The sequence below is a fragment of the Gossypium hirsutum genome, chromosome D13 (assembly GCF_007990345.1).
Source record: "Gossypium hirsutum isolate 1008001.06 chromosome D13, Gossypium_hirsutum_v2.1, whole genome shotgun sequence".
Classification (NCBI taxonomy): Eukaryota; Viridiplantae; Streptophyta; class Magnoliopsida; order Malvales; family Malvaceae; genus Gossypium; species Gossypium hirsutum.
In genome coordinates this window covers 35,000,322-35,015,124 of record NC_053449.1, presented here as the reverse complement: position 1 = coordinate 35,015,124, position 14,803 = coordinate 35,000,322, and the positions used below count along the sequence as shown (strand labels likewise).

At 29.1% G+C, this 14,803-nt stretch overlaps 1 long non-coding RNA gene across 1 annotated transcript; it reads right to left on the bottom strand.

Annotated features, from left to right (window-relative positions):
* Positions 1-5,542: 5,542 nt before the first annotated feature.
* Positions 5,543-10,565, bottom strand: LOC107920426 (uncharacterized). The gene is made up of 2 exons (XR_001690588.2): positions 9,435-10,565; positions 5,543-5,771 (listed from the first exon to the last, which is right to left on the bottom strand). It is a non-coding gene; the product is annotated as an uncharacterized lncRNA (long non-coding RNA).
* Positions 10,566-14,803: the final 4,238 nt, after the last annotated feature.

The following is a 14,803-nucleotide window of genomic DNA, read 5'->3' as shown; positions in this document are numbered from 1 at the left end:
GAATATTTCCTTTATTATTTTTTTTAAAAATATTCATTTCGAGAAATCAATGCGTCACATCCAATACGTTAGGACACAAAATGTTGAATTCCCAATAATGAGTTCTTATTTTTTATATTAAAGAGAAATCATCGATTGTTAGATTTTCAAAAAAATCGGAACCCAATACGTTAGGGCTCAATTTCCTTGAGAAATCCTAAATACGAGTATTACCTCTATTTTGAAGCATTTTATTTTAAAATTAAATAAGAGATAGGGTAATGTTATGTTGAATATGTGAATGAATGCCCCTTAAACAAATATCAATAATAAATACAACAATTTCATAGAAATAATATGAATAAACAAATAAATAAAAAAATAATGATATGCAAAATATCAAATAAATAGGCAAGATAATAATAAAAATATGCAAACATAAATTAATAAGCGAATAAAAAAATATCCCTGTACACATAAAAAAATACATAGGTTTTAAACAATTAATATAATATTAAAATTAATTAAATAAATTAAACATGTGTATATAAAATATAAGTATGCGAAAATTTTAGTATAAAAAAAACATAAATACATGCTTAAATATACATATAAAAAATAATAATAATTGCATATGAGAATTATAAAATAAAAATTAAAAGAATACAATTGCATTATCAAAAATATTGATTTTTAAAGAAAATATGAAAATGGACTAAATTGGATCGCCAGTAAAGATCCAGGGTAAATTCACAAATAAATAAAGTCTAGAGGACTTAATTGAACGCTCGAATTACATAGAAGGGCTGGAAGGGCAATTTTCCCTTCTCCTCTAAACGACGCCGTTCAAATTAGACCAAATTGAAATAAAAATAAATAAAAGGGTAAATTAAAAAAAAAAAAAAAACTTAATTATAAAAACATTAAAAGGCGGAGGGGCTAAATAAAATAAATAAAATTCGCAGTGGTATCACCTTCTCCCTTTTTTTAAAATCATAAATAAGCAAAAAATAATCAAAAGAAAAAAAATAGTAAGCCACCTTTAAAAAACTGTCAATCGTTCTCTTTTTTATTCCTCCTCTTTTTTTTTCTTTTTTTACAATGAAGGGAAATGCCTCTATTTATAGTTGAACCTCCCTAAATCCAACGGTACAGATCAATTACATCAACGGCTGAGATTAAAGGGTATATATAAATTAAATCTCTAAGATTACAAAATCATATCTTCTAAGATTGCATATCATATCTAAGATTATATATCAAGTATCTAATATTAAGTAAAGTACATTGAAACCATAAAATTGAAAGTCAAATTTATCGATTCTTTTTCTTTTTCTTTTCGGGAATAATTATTTTACTATCTCTTTTTGTTTCTGATTTGTCATTTCGTTTGACCATGTTGGCTTCTTATTTATTTTCCAATTAATTAATCTTGTTACTATTATCATTAGTTGTTATATTTCCCAAGTCTATATCGTTCTTGCTGATGCATTTGCCTTGCCTTATTCTTTCCTCTCTTCTTTTCACCGGTCCCGGCAACTAGAGCACATTGGATTTTTTTTTTCTAAAATCACATTGCTGCTGACAAAGAGAACGTCGACACCAAAAAAACAAAAATCAATTTTTTTTTAAACTGAACCAATGCCGACAACGAAAACGCTAACACCTATTAAAATATTTTTTTCTTTTTTTAATCTCGAAATACCCGTATTTTTAAATGTATTTAAAAAAATACATACCGGTGCTGACGAACATAGTGTTGGCACCAAAACAATCATTTTTTATAGACTGGACAATCATTAGGGGATAATGGAGGGTGGCGCGGGTGGTGAGATGGTCGACACTAACATGCACGGTAGGAAAAAAGTCATTTTTGTACAAGATTTTGCACTTGGGTCATTTTCATAAATAAATCAATATATTTGTGTCATTTATGAAAAAAACTATTAAAAGTGATACACATAAACCAAAAAATATGAAAGGGTAAATTTTGTAGTAAACCTCCCACGTTTTAATATGATTGTACTTAGTCCTTGGCTAATGATTAATTATAATTTCTTTTACATGTGCTTTTTTTATATAATAATAGGGATGGGGACAGGAATAACACAGTCCGAACTGAAAGTAAATGGGCGTTTGACAAAAGTTTTCATCACCGTTCTATATAATTCAAATATTTTCTTACAGTTGTATTTGCTGTTAATTTTATTCATTTAGTTGATATTGTTGCATGAGTAATTATATGGTTAACTATTTGTTTAATTTTAATTTAAATGTTGATGTATCGGAGTAAGTTATGTTTATATGTATCGATCCACTACATTCATTAATTCAATTGAATGAATTATTTATATATAATTAATCATATTATCATTTATCCTATTGAATTTTTTTTATGTGCATGCGTGATCAAATTAATTTTACGTTTAATTATTCAATCATTAATTTAATTAAATTGGCATATGACCAAATCACATTACATGTATACCCCAAATTGAATGTATTGCTATTATGAACACAATAAATTGAATAAAACAATTAATTCTGGGATTAATGTCATTGAGTTATGCAATCGAATCATTTGCATGTCAATTAATTCAATTGAATAATGACTGTACAATTGATTATATAACTAAATTGATTATGTTCATAACAAAAAAAAAAGGGTACATAAGTTATATCATTACATTAGTACGTAGACCGATTCAACTGGATCGATGATTGTATGGTTAATTATATAGCTTATTAGATTGCATTTGTAATAAGAGAAATATGTGTACAAGCAATGGCATCACATTCATATGTATGTTGATTCAATTGGTTCAATGATTCTACGAGTGTGTTGATAAATTATTCATCCCTCTAATTACTAATCAAGTGAATTGTGACATTAACTGTACAACCATTCATCCAATTAAATAAATTTATATAATTAATCGTGCAATCATTGATCCAATCAATTCATCCATTTAAATACAACATTGAGTATACATATTTGGAATTCAATATTATATAGTAAAGTATATCAAAACTTTGGGTAACTGATGTATAATTTTAAATTTTAATTAATTTAATAATATTGATCAATTATTCATTCCTCTAACTACCAACATAATTGAATAATTATGACTTGATCAATTAAACAGAGTCTACATACAAATGTACTAACATTGTGTACAAGTAATTTGACGAGTATTGATCAATTGTACATTTCTTTTATTACGAACTGATGAGGCATCATCATATGATTACTTTGGGCTATATCTTACTTACATTTGCTTAGTTTCTTGAATATTTTTATATATTTTAGATTACTTTTAGTTGATTTGAGTCTTTATGTTTGCATTGTAAATATTGTGTGTTTTTAGTGTTTTTTATGCATTTAGTTCCAATAAAACATTCCATGTGAAATTTACAAGTAAAACATGTTTGGGAAGAAGACGTCAATATATGGAACTTTAAGATTAAATGAACTAAGCCTAAAATTGATCCAAGATAATGAGTGACAGTCCAATGCTTAAAAATTCAAAATTTGCAATTTGGACACATTCAGAACTTCCAACCAAAACACTTCTTAGTGTTTTGATCATTTCTTGAGCTCCAAGACTCCATTTTAGGTGTACTTTACATCATTGGAAAGGGATTTTGAAGATCTATTCTAATATCAGAACACTAATGTAACACCCCTTACCCGACTTGATCGTTGGGTCTGAGTTACGAAATACTACATTCATTGTCGGTGCAACTATAGTCAAATACACAATAATATAATCATCCATACATACAATTCAATGTCAATCACATTAATTTTAGGTGAAATAATCAATTTTGGATCTTAATCGAGCTTATGAAAGCTCTTTTGTCAACCCGAGCACGAAATGGGACCAAATTGCAAAATTTTAAAAATTTAGGATCGACATTGTGATGTCATCTCTCTCACATCGTGGCTTCACCAAACAGTTTGTCACGTCATGACCTCAGGGCATTCGACATCACGACGTGACTCACTATTAGCCAACATTGCGACGAGGTAGGTTGGTCGTTGGGACATGGACTCTGTTTTTGGTAAAACTGAATAATTTGGTACCTATTTCAAAGTTTCCAATCAAACCAACCAATATGTTCACCTAAAAACATTTCAAACTCATAACATTTCATACCAAAACAAGTTATTTAACCATCTCTATTCAAAACCAATTCAATATTAGTTCAACCTATTATAAAACTATCTATTTCCATACATTCCATCAATTTCCACTGATACGGGTTGAAGCGGAGGAAGCGGAAGAAGAATCGTATTCAAGTTGTTTGACTCATGAAGGAAAGATTTGGATATGATCTGAAAAGAAGAAATAAATAAATTTAGTAATAAAAAATAGAAAATAGTAAAAGAATAAATTTGAGAATAAAAAATAAAAATCATAAATAAATAAGAAATAGAAATAAAAAAAAAAGAACAAAGTGGAAGATGGATGAGTAAACCGATGGATATGATGGATAGAAGGATAAATGTCCAATTGAACCCTCTGATATATAAATCCCAATAAACTCAATTAATGACTCTAATCAACCCTCTAAGAAATAATCATTGACAAATTGAAGGGTGAGGAATGAATCCCCATGACTTATTTAAGAAAATCAAGAATAAAACTTCTTTTAAAAATCACAAGAAAGAAATCTTGCACAAAGAAACAAACTCCTAGAGTTAAAAACTTTATTAATGAAAACCAAATTGTCTCCTTAATGAACAATGAAGAAGCCTTTATATAGGCTAGTTAAATAAAACTTTTAAGTATACTAGAGCTCTAATTAACCTAAACAAGAAGTAGTTATAAATTAAACTTTCTTATTGACATAAAACTCCTAAGTACCTTAAAATACTTAATAATTATAAAAAAATCAGAATAATAAAATAATAAGAGCTAATAAATACAATATTAAACTCATATATAATAAAAATTAAGCCTAAAACTCGAACCCAATATGATTTAAACTCGAATTAAAAGCCTGAAACTCGTAATTCTCGTCATAATCTCATCCAAAAATTCTGCTCACATAGTATTCACTAAAACGGTCATAACTTGAGCTCCCAAACTCAAAATTGAGTGATTCAAAGTGCGTTTCGAAGATAAGATATAGGTCTTCGAACGCTATGATGACATCTTAACCAAGAAATGCCTAGATCCCATCCAAAAAGTCGTCGCAAGTCTTATGATTTCCCAAACTTGAAAATTGATAGCTTTGGTGAATGAAATTTAATAAATTTCACCCCTCCATGCATGTATCATCCATTCAAACAATCCATCCAAACTATTCAAATACCAATTAGTACTTATGTCAAACCATATTGGAACTTACCAATTGAATTCAATTACAAGCACATATATGACTTATAAACATTAACCATCAAAAATAAGTTCCATGTTAGAAATACATTTCAAAGTACCTAATCCAAATGCCTATGGAATTCATTCATTCATTCATTAACCAAGCTACCAACTCAAGTTTCTTCCTTAATTTATGCCATTCCATATATCATACATATAGTATAGGTTATCATATCTTTTAGCATGAAATGCATATAAGTTCATCTCCATATATGAATCAAGATACCAAGTCATCACAAGTTACCAAACTCATCAAGACATCTTATACATTAAGGTATATATACCAAAATACTTGTATACATGCCACAACCCTAGATTCCAAATGATCGAATAACTATTGATTCAGTGATAGAATAGTGTGAGCTTCAAGGCGATTCGGCTTGATGTGTTCTACAAGGTGACAATCTACAAGGAAAAAGGTAAAACAAACGAGTTAAACATATAAAATGCTTAGTAAGTTCATAAGCATTAAACAAAACTTACCTTATCTTTCAATTATATACAATAAGCTACCCTAATTTAGCATAGTTTGGCTAGACATGGCAAATCACAACTTCAACAATGTGAGTTTTAACATATAATCAAACCATGTAATATCACAAGTATTTAACATGCCATTTCATGTCATAATAGGTAACAAACTCAAATCTCATTCAACCCAAGAGTAATGTAATCACATATATATCGATAGCTTTATACTAAAATCATTCAATAATCTTTCATTTGAACATTGAGTTCATTTCATTTTATCTCATTTCAATTTCTCGTCTCATATAAATCGTTTTGCCCGGTGAGCCCTAGTAAATGGACTCGGATACACAAGTATCTACACCATATCAGTTGTTCATCCGAGATGAATCTATTTTTGTGTCAGGTTACCCGTCTAGACTAAACCTTTAAAATGACACATTCGATTATGTGTCCAAGCTAAATATATATACATGTCAGGTTACCTGTCCGGGCTAAACCTTTAAAATGACATCAGGTTACTCGTCCGAGCTAAACCTATGTCACATGTATGAGCATCCGCAACAAATGTTGGACCTCGATAATATCTGTAATCAACCCCGTACAAGCGCACACAAAACTCTATTGTCATGCCTATCGTATTTTAACCTTTACTAAGTTCACACAGCCATGTATTATACATATAATCATCACTTTTCAATTTAGTCCAATTCTCACCTTTTTATCAATTCACAACTAATTTAATTTACAATCAAAGACATATATATATAATTCAAATACATACAATATAAGTTATAAATGCCATAAGAACTTACCTGGCCAAAATACCAAACAAGTTGAATATTTAAGAACTAATTTATAATTTTTGCTTTTCCTCAATTAACTTTGATTTGATCTAATTCTTGATCTATACAATTATTCCATACAATTTATCAATGCCACACATTTAGATAGTATGCAATGACATGAATGAACCTATATAATTTCATTTTTTTGACACCCTTAAAATTTTACATTTTATTCAATTTAGTACCTGAAATCGAAATAATCATATCTTTCAATTTTGAGCCTCGGTTTGAAAACTGTTTTTAATTATATCCCTTAGGGACTATCAATTATCTATTGTTACTGAAATTTTACATCAAATTCACAATTTATTCACTTTAGTCCTTTTGTACAAAATTAACAATTAAACATTATAATTTAGTCATTTTTCATCATCTAAGCTGAAAATCTATCAATTTAACACCAATTTCTTCAAGAAATCAACAATGAAAACTTTTAAAAATTGTAACAGTTTTACAAATTTATACATGTGCTAGCTAAATCAAGCTCTTATGACCTTAAAAACATAAAAATTATAAGAACATGACTTAATTACAATACCTAATTAGTAGTTGATAGTTGAAACCTTGAAGCTTCATGTTTCTCTTATGATGGATAGTTTAAAGGTAGGAAAAGAAGAGAATCCTTTCATTCTTTCCACTGAAAATGGTTTTCTACCATGATTAAACTAAGATTTCTATAACGATTTATATAACGATTTATATGCAACAAATTAGCAAAAATCAATGGCTCAAGTTCATGTATTTACCAAAAATCAGACTAATTTTTCAATATTTATAACAACTTATATGCAACAAATTAGCAAAAATAAATGGTTCAAGTTCATGCATTTACCAACAACCAGACTAAATTTTCAACTTTGATAACAACTTATGTGCAACAAATTAGAAAAAATCAACAGTTCAAGTTCATGCATTCATCAACAACCAAACCAAATTTTCAACTTTAATAAAGTAGAAGGATCAAATTCTAACAAATTAAAACAAGAGACCAACTTCCCGCACTTTTCATAGTGACGAAATTGAGGATTAGACCATTAAGAAAATAAGGAGTTTTAAACTACCTCGGATCAAGAACCCATTTTGGGTAACATTAGTAAACCTTACTGTTAAATTACTAGTACGAAAATCAACATTTCAATATTTACCAATTTATATACAACAAATTAACACAAATCAACGGTTCAAGTTCATGTATTTACCAAAAGCCGAACTAAATTTTCAATTTTTGTAATAAATTATATGCAACAAATTAGCAAAAATCAATTGTTCAGGTGCATGTATTCACCAAAAACCGGACCAATTTTTCAAATTTTGTAAAGTAAGAGTTCAAATTCTAACAAATTAAAGTTTCCAATGAAATTCAGAATTAGACCATTAAGTAAATGAGAGTTTTAAACAACCTCAGATCAAAACCCCATTTTGGGTAACATTAGTAGAACATTTCAATATTTAATATGTAAGGAGATATAAAAAAATCATCATTTCAACAATTTACATGCAAAAAATTAGCAAAAATTAACAGTTCAATTTCATGTATAATGTATTTACCAAAAATCGGACCAACTTGTAAATTTTTATAACATTTTAAATGCAACAAATTAGCACAAATAAACAATTCAAGTTCATATATTCACCAAAAACCAGACTAAATTTTCAATTTTTATAAAATAAGAGGATGGAAGTCTAACAAATTAAAGTTTCCAATGAAATTCAGACTTACACCATTAAGTAAATAAGAGTTTTAAACTATCAGAGATCAAAACAAATTAGAAAAAACCAACTGTTCAAGTGCATGTATGCACCAAAAACAGGATCAAATTTCCAATGAAAGTTAGCAAAGCAGCCTGTTCCTGCAGCATGCAAAGATGATCCAATGCTTCAATAGCATAAAAAAAGTTTTTAAGCACACTAAAATCCTAAAGAGAAATAAAGAAATTGACTTGGTCAAAGATATAGAAGTTTTTCATTGGCATAAATTTCAGTTAGAACATTGACCAAATAAAAAACTATATATATATATTGCAAAGTATAAATCTTGGCAATTCAATCTATTTGATTAAAAATCTACCAAATAGTTTAAACTCACATGCTTACCTGCTTCCTATATTGAAAGACAAAAGCATGCATTAATTTTTCTATAGAGAGTGAAATCATAAAATTTAAGACTAAATAGAATATGGGTATCTCCCCATTATAAGCTTAGATCAAACAAAATTCAGAAGAAAATCTAAGAAGATACACAAAAAAAAGAACTTAACATGAACCAGTTAAGGATTGAATTAAAAGAAACCCAATAAGCAAACAAAAACAAAAAGGAAAATTTATTATTACCTATAGAAAAGTAACTTCAAGGGTGATTAATGTAAAAGCCTTTTTCAGCTAAAAATAACGACAAAAAATATTTGCAAAGATAATCGAAAATGAAAATGAAAATAAAATGACATTATACATGATTGGAGTGCTATACGAGTAATCATGTTGCAAGAAAAGTGGCCACTATGTAAGGTCACAAAATGACATCTCTAGAGTATAGCAACATTAGGTTCAGAAGATAGCATTAAGCAACAGGAGAATCTCATTAGTTAAAGTAATCAATGGTATACAGAGTAGCAGGAAAACTTTATGAGATATCCTATCATCAGATTTCTATTTCTTTGCATATAGGAATTCACATATTACAGATGAAATGGGCAAATGACCATCATAGATGACAAAGTAGAGATGAACAGGTGAACCCGGTCATAGACATTACCTGGGAAGGAGTTAAATCAAATGATGGATAAGCATCACTCTCTCTGCTCTGAGCACATACACAAGAAAGACCTCGACCCAACCATGCTGTTCATCCTGCCACAACCTCAGCAGTAACAAAATAAAGCACTGTACTAAATTTCAAAAGGACCAGTACCTAAGACAACCACAGATTCCAAAAGATGGTTCACTTCAGCAGCTAATAAAAGCAAAAATCAACAGAGAAAAAACAAGAAAAATGCATTCTGTCTCCAAGATTAGAACAGTGAAAGCGAAGGTATAAACATGTGCACCCCGTCAAGAAGGCTATAAAATCTTCATTATACATAACATCTGTAAAATCATTAAACACCCAAACTTTTCTACGGGAGTAACAACGATTGTCCCACAAACTGAAATACTAAGCAAGTTGTGAACCATGAACAAAATGTGGACATATATACTCTATTTACGGGTAGATCTAAAAATTTGCTTCATGAAAACTTTACCTAGAATGAATCTGGCAGCCTTGAAATATACTAATGAATGGATTCTACATAAGAGAAGAATGATCTACTTGCACAACAGAATGCGTGAAAATTAAGTTAGATTTAATAGATCTTAGAACAAAAATAGAATAAAACACAAACAGCTTGGTCCAATGTCTGGTAGTTATCATCCATAAGGTCTCCATGAATCTGTACCACTTGACCTGCTAGTTCGAGACCTCCTTCTGCTACAACCCTTTGAGGAGATGCGGAGGGCTGCCGATTTAGGGAAATTGGGGGAAAAATAAAAGGAATCGGGTTAGGGGAGAAATGGTTTGGGAGAAATAAAATGGGGAAAAAAGAAAATAGATTTATGGGGAATCGATTTAGGGAGATTTCTGGGGATGGGGGGAATCAAAAAAAAGAAGGGGGAAAAAAAGAATATTTCATTTGAAATATTGGGATAAAAAAATATGAGAAACAGATAAAGTATGACCTCTTCTGAGATGTATGCAAAAAGAGGGAGAGAGGGGAAGACGACGATGAAGATGGTGGTGGCAGAGAGAAACACTTAGGTGTTTTGAGGATGCCAATTTTAGAGGGGAAAATTTAGGGGTTTTAGGGGGGAATTTTGGGATAAAACCACGTAAAAGTGAAATTATTTTTGAAATCCCCGCTGTTGCTTATTTTTTTTTGCGCATTTTTCATAAAAAAGTCACAAAAAATTATTTCATTTTGAATAAAATGACGTCATTTGCTATGCTAAAAATTTTTTATTTTATTTTTTTATAAATTGATTTATTTTTGCAGCGTTTTTTATAAAAAAAATGCCGCTATTGCTTATCTTTTGCGGCGTTTTTATTAAAAAATTATTTCATTTTGAAAAAAATGACGCCGTTTTACTATGCTAAAAATTTTTTATTTTGTTTTTTTATAAATTGATTATTTCATTTTGAACAAAATGACGCCGTTTTACTATGCTAAAAAATTTATTTTGTTTTTTATAAATTGATTTATTTTTGCAGCGCTTGAAAATCGCCGCAAAAAATTATTTCATTTTGAACAAAATGACGCCGTTTTGCTATGCTAAAAATTTTTTATTTTGGTTTTTATAAATTGATTTTTTATAAAATAAAAAAACCAAGTACTCTCAAAATAAATATTGTATATTTTAATAAGAAAACAAATGATAAAATGGCTATAATTAATTATTAAGTTAGAATTATCCAAATTAAATACTTACCTATATATCCATATCATTTTTATTTCATTTTTATTTTTGTATTTTTTTTCTAATTTGGTCCTCTCCAAATTATATAAGAACATATTTAAAATATAAATTAAAAAAATAATTAATCTAAACTCAAAATCTTAACCCGACTCCTAAATCCCTAAACCTTAAATCCCTAACTCTTAACCCCTAACGTCTAACCCCTAAACCCCTAACCCTTAAACCTTAAGTCCCAACCCTTAAAGCATAATCCCTAAATCCATACTCCCTAAACCTTAAAATATGAACTCCTAAATCGGCCTTAAATCTTAAATTAATCATATACCCTAAACTAAAAACCCTAAACAAATTTATTATTATCTCTTTTACGATATATAAGAACATATTTAAAATATAAATTACAAAAATAATTAATCTAAACCCAAAACCCTAACTCGACCCCTGAATCCCTAACTTTTAACCCCTAACGTGTCTAACCCCTAAACCTCTAACCCTTTAACCCTTAAACCTTAAATCCCAACCCTTAAATAAATCATATACCCTAAACAAATTTATTATTATCTCTTTTACAATTATATAAGAACATATTTAAAATATAAATTAAAAAAAATTAATCTAAACGCCCAAAATCCTAACTCGACCCTTGAATCCCTAAACCTTAAATCCCTAACTTTTAACCCCCAAACCCCAAACCCTCTAATCCCTAAACATTAATTCTCAACCCTTAAACCATAATCCCTAATCCCTAATCCCTAAACACATACTCCCTAAACCTTAAAATAGTAACTCCTAAACTGGCCTTAAATCTTAAATAAATCATATACCCTAAACCAAAACCCTAAACTATAGTGATAATTAATTCAATATTTTAAAATTAATACTATCTTGTTTACCATTATATAATAAAATTTTTAATATATAAATTAAAAACAATCAGTAATCATGTACCCAAAAAACTTTAAAATTATTTTAAATAATAGTATTTTAATTTTTCCATGTGTTTTATTTCAAATTATTTCTACGTGTCATTATTTTTTTCTAAAGATTTTAAATATTCAATTAGAAATAAATTGAATTTTATTTAATATAAATAAACTAATTAAGATAAAATGTTTTTAGCGACGCTTTTCGAAAAACGCCTCTAAAGCCCCCAGCATTAGCGACGCTTTTTGAAAAACGCCGCTAAAGCCCCCAGCATTAGCGGCGCTTTTTTAAAAACGACGCTAAAGCCCCGAAAGGTAAGAAAACGACGTCGTTGGATCTTTGGTTTTTTGCGGCATTTTTCTAATGCCCATTTTTACCGACATTTTTGAAAAAAATCGCTAATGCTCGATCTTTAGTGGCGATTTCCATAAAGCGTCGCTAATGCTCGATTTTTACCGGCGTTTTTTGTGCAAGCGCCGCTAAAAGCCGTTTTGGTGTACTGATCTATTCCAAAATGCTTTAATTGCCATTTTGGACCTTTGGTTATTTGCAATTTAAGTCCTTAAATTTTTGGTCAATTAAAAACCTATAGTGATTAGAATTTTACAATTTAGTCCTCGTACCTAAATTAAATAATTAAAAGACAAAATTGATGGGCCAAATTTTAATATGCTAATTTACCAAATCTGTAAATATTTATATTTAATATTTGAGGACCTAGTTTGCGAAAATAGGGCTCCGAAACTATTTTTTTGGCACCACTGAAAATCGAGCTGTTACAACTAATGCCAAAATGCATCAGAAAAAATCCAAAAGTAAAGAGAAAGTTACAAGTTTCACATTGATGGATAGTTTTGATGCATTTTTGTGTTTGAGTCATAACTCCTAACATGCTTGGAATTTAGACCTAAAATTTCTACAATGAATGTACAATATGTAGATCTTTAATAAACTTTCTTGAACTTTTCTCATTGGGAGTTGTTAACTTGGAAAAAAGAAGTCATCAATTAACATGTGAAAAATGACTTCAAAAGATGATAAAGAATTGGGCCTAGCAATTTATTACTAGCAATTCATTTGTATTGTCATTTTCCTCTTCACAAACCTCTATAAATAGTCTTTGGTTTCAAAATAGAAGGCATCTTGGAGTTGAGATCAAGATCATTTTCTTGCTAGTGTTTGTTTATTTCTTTATCCTTGTAAAATCTCAAGTTTCTTATATCTAATATGTTTTTTTTCATATAAGTTTGAGTTGTTTAATTTTGTTGTGTTATTTTAAGTTTCCAATGCTGAAGTGAAAGGGTAAAACTCTTGGAAAATATTAAGGTGAATTCCATATGCACCATATGCACCTTTGCTTATTCATTTATATCATTAATTATTGGACGTAAATTGCTAGATTATCCGATTGGAACTTCCATTTTGTGTGGATTCTAATTGAGTGATAACATTAAGTACTAAAATTCAATCTAAATATGAAACCAAGAGTGGATCCCCTAACTTCAGCATATTTTCTTCCAAGATTTGTTGTTTTTTTATTTCTTTCGTTGATTTTTATTTCTAGTGTTTCTTACACCTACTTTCATTTTCTACACTCATTCCAAAGTTAAGTGTTAAACATTTTTTCTAGCATAATACTTGTAATCTTGTAAGTTCTAATAAACTTTTTGGTGGATCGACCTTGGGCTCTCGAGATTTTGTTACTTGAATATAACATGCACTTAGGTTGTAGACCTAGAAAGTGTCTGTCAAGTTTTTGTCATCGCTGTCGGGGAGGTAAGATTTAGATTACAAGTTATAAGTATTTTTTTTCCTTTATATATATATATATATGGTTGGTTCTACTATCTATACTGTTTTTCATTATTTCATCTCATTTTTTCTTTAAAAGGATGGTTGTACCACCTAATTTGTTTATGCATATTTGACATGTGATTTTCATTATCATCGTTTAGTTAGAAAGAATTGTGAAACTTTTGTTGGTAATTTGATTAAAATACCTCCACATTCACCTACCATGGATGAAATTGAAAGAGCTCCTGATGAAAATGAGATTCGACAAGTGCACACCTATTGGGAAATGTGTCCATATTGTAGGAAATATGTAACTGCTTTCTATGTATTTGAACAATGAATAAATTAATAAAGTAAATTTTACATTTCACTATTATATCTTTTGGTTTCTATCTTTCATATTTTGCAAACAAAGCGAAATTGAGACAAGCTAATATTAGCTCATTGATGGTCTAAGTTCAAGCTAATAATAAGTGGCACAGTAAGAATGTTTAAATTGCAAGAAAGACAGCTTACTTCAGTAGATAATTTAAACGAGTCTATAATCCCGTAAAAAATCAAAGTGAGAATTTTATTCAAATATTTAGAAAGATTATTATACCGTCTACAATTTGAATAAGGGAGATGGCTAGTCTTGGCTATCGGAGTAGCTGACTCCATGGGTAGAGACATAGATGTTGTAATAACACGATTTTCAGTGGTGTCGCAAATAGTGCTTTTGAAACCATAATTCTGAAGAAATAATTCTTAAATATTATTGAAATAATATTTACAAGGACTACAACGTTGTATTAATTTTTGGTTAGGAAATTTTAACATTTAGATAGTTTAATAAGTAAAAAGGACTGAATTGTAAAAACTGCAAAGGTTGAGTAGTTAAATTAAAAGGGCTAATTGGACAATTTAACCCATGGGAAATTAGTTAGTGGAATTTGATGAGGTTATGCTTAATTA